Here is a 6,191-nt window from a genome sequence, read left to right on the forward strand (position 1 = left end):
TCCTACGATTACATGCATTTGAATGGGGGAATGCGCCGAAAACAAAGTATAGGTTTTCATTATGTGAATAACTTGAAAATCTTGGCTCAAACAGCTTCAAAACCTGTTTGCCCAGCACGGGGATCTTGAATTGTATAAGATAACGCAATAAATATGCGTGTCTGACTCTTCTATCAACACTTACAGCTATTTATATGAAGTTGTACAAAAACGCTTTATTTCGTCAAGACAGTGCGTTTCCTACGATTACATGCATTTGAATGGGGGAATTTTGCCGAAACAAAGTATAGGTTTTCATTATGTGAATAACTTGAAAATCTTAGCTCAAACAGATTCAAAACCTGTTTGCCCAGCACGGGGATCTTGAATTGTATAAGATAACGCCTTAAATATGTGTGTATGCTTCTTCTATCAAGACTTACAGCTATTTTTATGAAGTTGTACAAAAACGCTTTATTTCGTCAAGACAGTGCGTTTCCTACAATTACATGCATTTGAATGGGGGAATTTTGCCGAAACAAAGTATAGGTTTTCATTATGTGAATAACTTGAAAATCTTGGCTCAAACAGCTTCAAAACCTGTTTGCCCAGCACGGGGATCTTGAATTGTATAAGACAACGCCGTAAATATGTGTTTATGCTTCTTCTATCAACACTTACAGCTATTTTTATGAAGTTGTACAAAAACGCTTTATTTCGTCAAGACAGTGCGTGTCCTACGATTACATGCATTTTAATGGGGGAATGCTCCCGAAATAAAGTATAGGTTTTCATTATGTGAATAACTTGAAAATCTTAGCTCAAACAGCTTCAAAACCTGTTTGCCCAGCACGGGGATCTTGAATTGTATAAGATAACGCCGTAAATATGTGTGTATGCTTCTTCTATCAACACTTACAGCTATTCATATGAAGTTGTACAAAAACGCTTTATTTCGTCAAGACATTGCGTTTCCTACGATTACATGCATTTGAATGGGAGAATTTTGCCGAAACAAAGTATAGGTTTTCATTATGTGAATAACTTGAAAATCTTGGCTCAAACAGCTTCAAAACCTGTTTGCCCAGCACGGGGATCTTGAATTGTATAAGATAACGCAATAAATATGCATGTCTGACTCTTCTATCAACACTTACAGCTATTTTTATGAAGTTGTACAAAAACGCTTTATTTCGTCAAGACATTGCGTTTCCTACGATTACATGCATTTGAGTGGGGGAATTTTGCCGAAACAAAGTATAGGTTTTCATTATGTGAATAACTTGAAAATCTTGGCTCAAACAGCTTCAAAACCTGTTTGCCCAGCACGGGGAACTTGAACTGTATAAGATAAAGCCTTAAATATGTGTGTCTGAGTCGTCTATCAAGACTTACAGCTATTTATATGAAGTTGTATAAACGCTTTATTTCGTCAAGACAGTGCGTTTCCTACGATTACATGCATTTGAATGGGGGAATGCGCCCGAAACACAGTATAGGTTTTCATTATGTGAATAACTTGAAAATGTTGGCTCAAACAGCTTCAAAACCTGTTTGCCCAGTACGGGGATCTTGAATTGTATAAGAGAAAGCCACATATATGTGTGTATGCTTCTTCTATCAAGACTTACAGCTATTTATATGAAGTTGTACAAAAACGCTTTATTTCGTCAAGACAGTGCGTTTCCTACGATTACATGCATTTGAATGGGGGAATTTTGCCGAAACAAAGCATAGGTTTTCATTATGTGAATAACTTGAAAATCTTGGCTCAAACATCTTCAAAACCTGTTTGCCCAGCACGGGGATCTTGAATTGTATAAGATAACGCCGTAAATATGTGTGTCTGACTCTTCTATCAAGACTTACAGCTATTTTCATGAAGTTGTAAAAAAACGCTTTATTTCGTCAAGACAGTGCGTTTCCTACGATTACATGCATTTGAATGGGGGAATGCGCCCAAAACAAAGTATAGGTTTTCATTATGTGAATAACTTGAAAATCTTAGCTCAAACAGCTTCAAAACCTGTTTGTCCAGCACGGGGATCTTGAACTGTATAAGATAACGCCTTAAATATGTGTGTATGCTTCTTCTATCAACACTTACAGCTATTTATATGAAGTTGTACAAAAACGCTTTATTTCGTCAAGACAGTGCGTTTCCTACGATTACATGCATTTGAATGGGGGAATTTTGCCGAAACAAAGTATAGGTTTTCATTATGTGAATAACTTGAAAATCTTGGCTCAAACAGCTTCAAAACCTGTTTGCCCAGCAGGGGGATCTTGAATTGTATAAGACAACGCCGTAAATATGTGTTTATGCTTCTTCTATCAACACTTACAGCTATTTATATGAAGTTGTACAAAAACGCTTTATTTCGTCAAGACAGTGCGTTTCCTACGATTACATGCATTTGAATGTGGGAATGCGCCCGAAACAAAGTATAGGTTTTCATTATGTGAATAACTTGAAAATCTTGGCTCAAACAGCTTCAAAACCTGTTTGCCCAGCACGGGGATCTTGAATTGTATAAGATAACGCAATAAATATGCGTGTCTGACTCTTCTATCAACACTTACAGCTATTTATATGAAGTTGTACAAAAACGCTTTATTTCGTCAAGACAGTGCGTTTCCTACGATTACATGCATTTGAATGGGGGAATTTTGCCGAAACAAAGTATAGGTTTTCATTATGTGAATAACTTGAAAATCTTAGCTCAAACAGATTCAAAACCTGTTTGCCCAGCACGGGGATCTTGAATTGTATAAGATAACGCCTTAAATATGTGTGTATGCTTCTTCTATCAAGACTTACAGCTATTTTTATGAAGTTGTACAAAAACGCTTTATTTCGTCAAGACAGTGCGTTTCCTACAATTACATGCATTTGAATGGGGGAATTTTGCCGAAACAAAGTATAGGTTTTCATTATGTGAATAACTTGAAAATCTTGGCTCAAACAGCTTCAAAACCTGTTTGTCCAGCACGGGGATCTTGAACTGTATAAGATAACGCCTTAAATATGTGTGTATGCTTCTTCTATCAAGACTTACAGCTATTTATATGAAGTTGTATAAACGCTTTATTTCGTCAAGACTGCGTTTCCTACGATTACATGCATTTGAATGGGGAACTCGTCCGAAACAAAGTACAGGTTTTCATTATGTGAATAACTTGAAAATCTTAGCTCAAACAGCTTCAAAACCTGTTTGCCCAGCACGGGGATCTTGAACTGTATAAGATAACGCCTTAAATATGTGTGTATGCTTCTTCTATCAAGACTTACAGCTATTTATATGAAGTTGTACAAAAACGCTTTATTTCGTCAAGACAGTGCGTTTCCTACGATTACATGCATTTGAATGGGGGAATTTTGCCGAAACAAAGTATAGGTTTTCATTATGTGAATAACTTGAAAATCTTGGCTCAAACAGCTTCAAAACCTGTTTGCCCAGCACGGGGATCTTGAATTGTATAAGATAACGCCGTAAATATGTGTGTATGCTTCTTCTATCAACACTTACAGCTATTCATATGAAGTTGTACAAAAACGCTTTATTTCGTCAAGACATTGCGTTTCCTACGATTACATGCATTTGAATGGGAGAATTTTGCCGAAACAAAGTATAGGTTTTCATTATGTGAATAACTTGAAAATCTTGGCTCAAACAGCTTCAAAACCTGTTTGCCCAGCACGGGGATCTTGAATTGTATAAGATAACGCAATAAATATGCATGTCTGACTCTTCTATCAACACTTACAGCTATTTTTATGAAGTTGTACAAAAACGCTTTATTTCGTCAAGACAGTGCGTTTCCTACGATTACATGCATTTGAGTGGGGGAATTTTGCCGAAACAAAGTATAGGTTTTCATTATGTGAATAACTTGAAAATCTTGGCTCAAACAGCTTCAAAACCTGTTTGCCCAGCACGGGGAACTTGAACTGTATAAGATAAAGCCTTAAATATGTGTGTCTGAGTCGTCTATCAAGACTTACAGCTATTTATATGAAGTTGTATAAACGCTTTATTTCGTCAAGACAGTGCGTTTCCTACGATTACATGCATTTGAATGGGGGAATGCGCCCGAAACACAGTATAGGTTTTCATTATGTGAATAACTTGAAAATGTTGGCTCAAACAGCTTCAAAACCTGTTTGCCCAGTACGGGGATCTTGAATTGTATAAGAGAAAGCCACATATATGTGTGTATGCTTCTTCTATCAAGACTTACAGCTATTTATATGAAGTTGTACAAAAACGCTTTATTTCGTCAAGACAGTGCGTTTCCTACGATTACATGCATTTGAATGGGGGAATTTTGCCGAAACAAAGTATAGGTTTTCATTATGTGAATAACTTGAAAATCTTGGCTCAAACATCTTCAAAACCTGTTTGCCCAGCACGGGGATCTTGAATTGTATAAGATAACGCCGTAAATATGTGTGTCTGACTCTTCTATCAAGACTTACAGCTATTTTCATGAAGTTGTACAAAAACGCTTTATTTCGTCAAGACAGTGCGTTTCCTACGATTACATGCATTTGAATGGGGGAATGCGCCCAAAACAAAGTATAGGTTTTCATTATGTGAATAACTTGAAAATCTTGGCTCAAACAGCTTCAAAACCTATTTACCCACCACGGGGATCTTGAACTGTATAAGATAACGCCGTAAATATGTGTGTCTGACTCTTCTATCAAGACTTACAGCTATTTATATGAAGTTGTACAAAAACGCTTTATTTCGTCAAGACAGTGCGTTTCCTACGATTACATGCATTTGAATGGGGGAATTTTGCCGAAACAAAGTATAGGTTTTCATTATGTGAATAACTTGAAAATCTTGGCTCAAACAGCTTCAAAACCTGTTTGCCCAGCACGGGGATCTTGAATTGTATAAGATAACGCCTTAAATATGTGTGTATGCTTCTTCTATCAACACTTACAGCTATTTATATGAAGTTGTACAAAAACGCTTTATTTCGTCAAGACAGTGCGTTTCCTACGATTACATGCATTTGAATGGGGGAATGCGCCGAAAACAAAGTATAGGTTTTCATTATGTGAATAACTTGAAAATCTTAGCTCAAACAGCTTCAAAACCTGTTTGCCCAGCACGGGGATCTTGAATTGTATAAGATAACGCCGTAAATATGTGTGTCTGACTCTTCTATCAAGACTTACAGCTATTTATATGAAGTTGTACAAAAACGCTTTATTTCGTCAAGACAGTGCGTTTCCTACGATTACATGCATTTGAATGGGGGAATTTTGCCGAAACAAAGTATAGGTTTTCATTATGTGAATAACTTGAAAATCTTGGCTCAAACATCTTCAAAACCTGTTTGCCCAGCACGGGGATCTTGAATTGTATAACATAACGCCGTAAATATGTGTGTATGCTTCTTCTATCAAGACTTACAGCTATTTTTATGAAGTTGTACAAAAACGCTTTATTTCGTCAAGACAGTGCGTTTCCTACGATTACATGCATTTGAATGGGGGAATTTTGCCGAAACAAAGTATAGGTTTTCATTATGTGAATAACTTGAAAATCTTGGCTCAAACAGCTTCAAAACCTGTTTGCCCAGCACGGGGATCTTGAATTGTATAACATAACGCCGTAAATATGTGTGTATGCTTCTTCTATCAAGACTTACAGCTATTTTTATGAAGTTGTACAAAAACGCTTTATTTCGTCAAGACAGTGCGTTTCCTACGATTACATGCATTTGAATGGGGGAATTTTGCCGAAACAAAGTATAGGTTTTCATTATGTGAATAACTTGAAAATCTTGGCTCAAACAGCTTCAATTAATTTTATCGTTCAATTCAGCACACTTCGGATAAAATCAACAGGCCTGTGCCTACCTCTTTTATAAAGGCGCCTGTCCACTCAGTTCGATTGCCGGATAATGTCTGCCCGTCTGACCACCTCGGACCGTCCAAGCCTCCAAAACTTCCATCCCAATACCACAGGACGAGCCCCCAAAACTGTTACGGATTCAAATATTGAGGATGGATACAGTCAAACGATGATTTAATGAACACACGCGTGGGAGATAGACACCATACACAGACAGCATCAGATCTCAAAATGGTGGAGCCTTGATCAAACTCTTATAGCCTCTAGTGGCCCCCACCTAATCATCAGAGCCTAAACATTCACATTCTTTCTCTCACACAGCGCCTAAGCTACGAC

Source organism: Neolamprologus brichardi, chromosome 7 (assembly GCF_056152115.1).
Source record: "Neolamprologus brichardi isolate AB-2024 chromosome 7, ASM5615211v1, whole genome shotgun sequence".
Lineage (NCBI taxonomy): Eukaryota > Metazoa > Chordata > Actinopteri > Cichliformes > Cichlidae > Neolamprologus > Neolamprologus brichardi.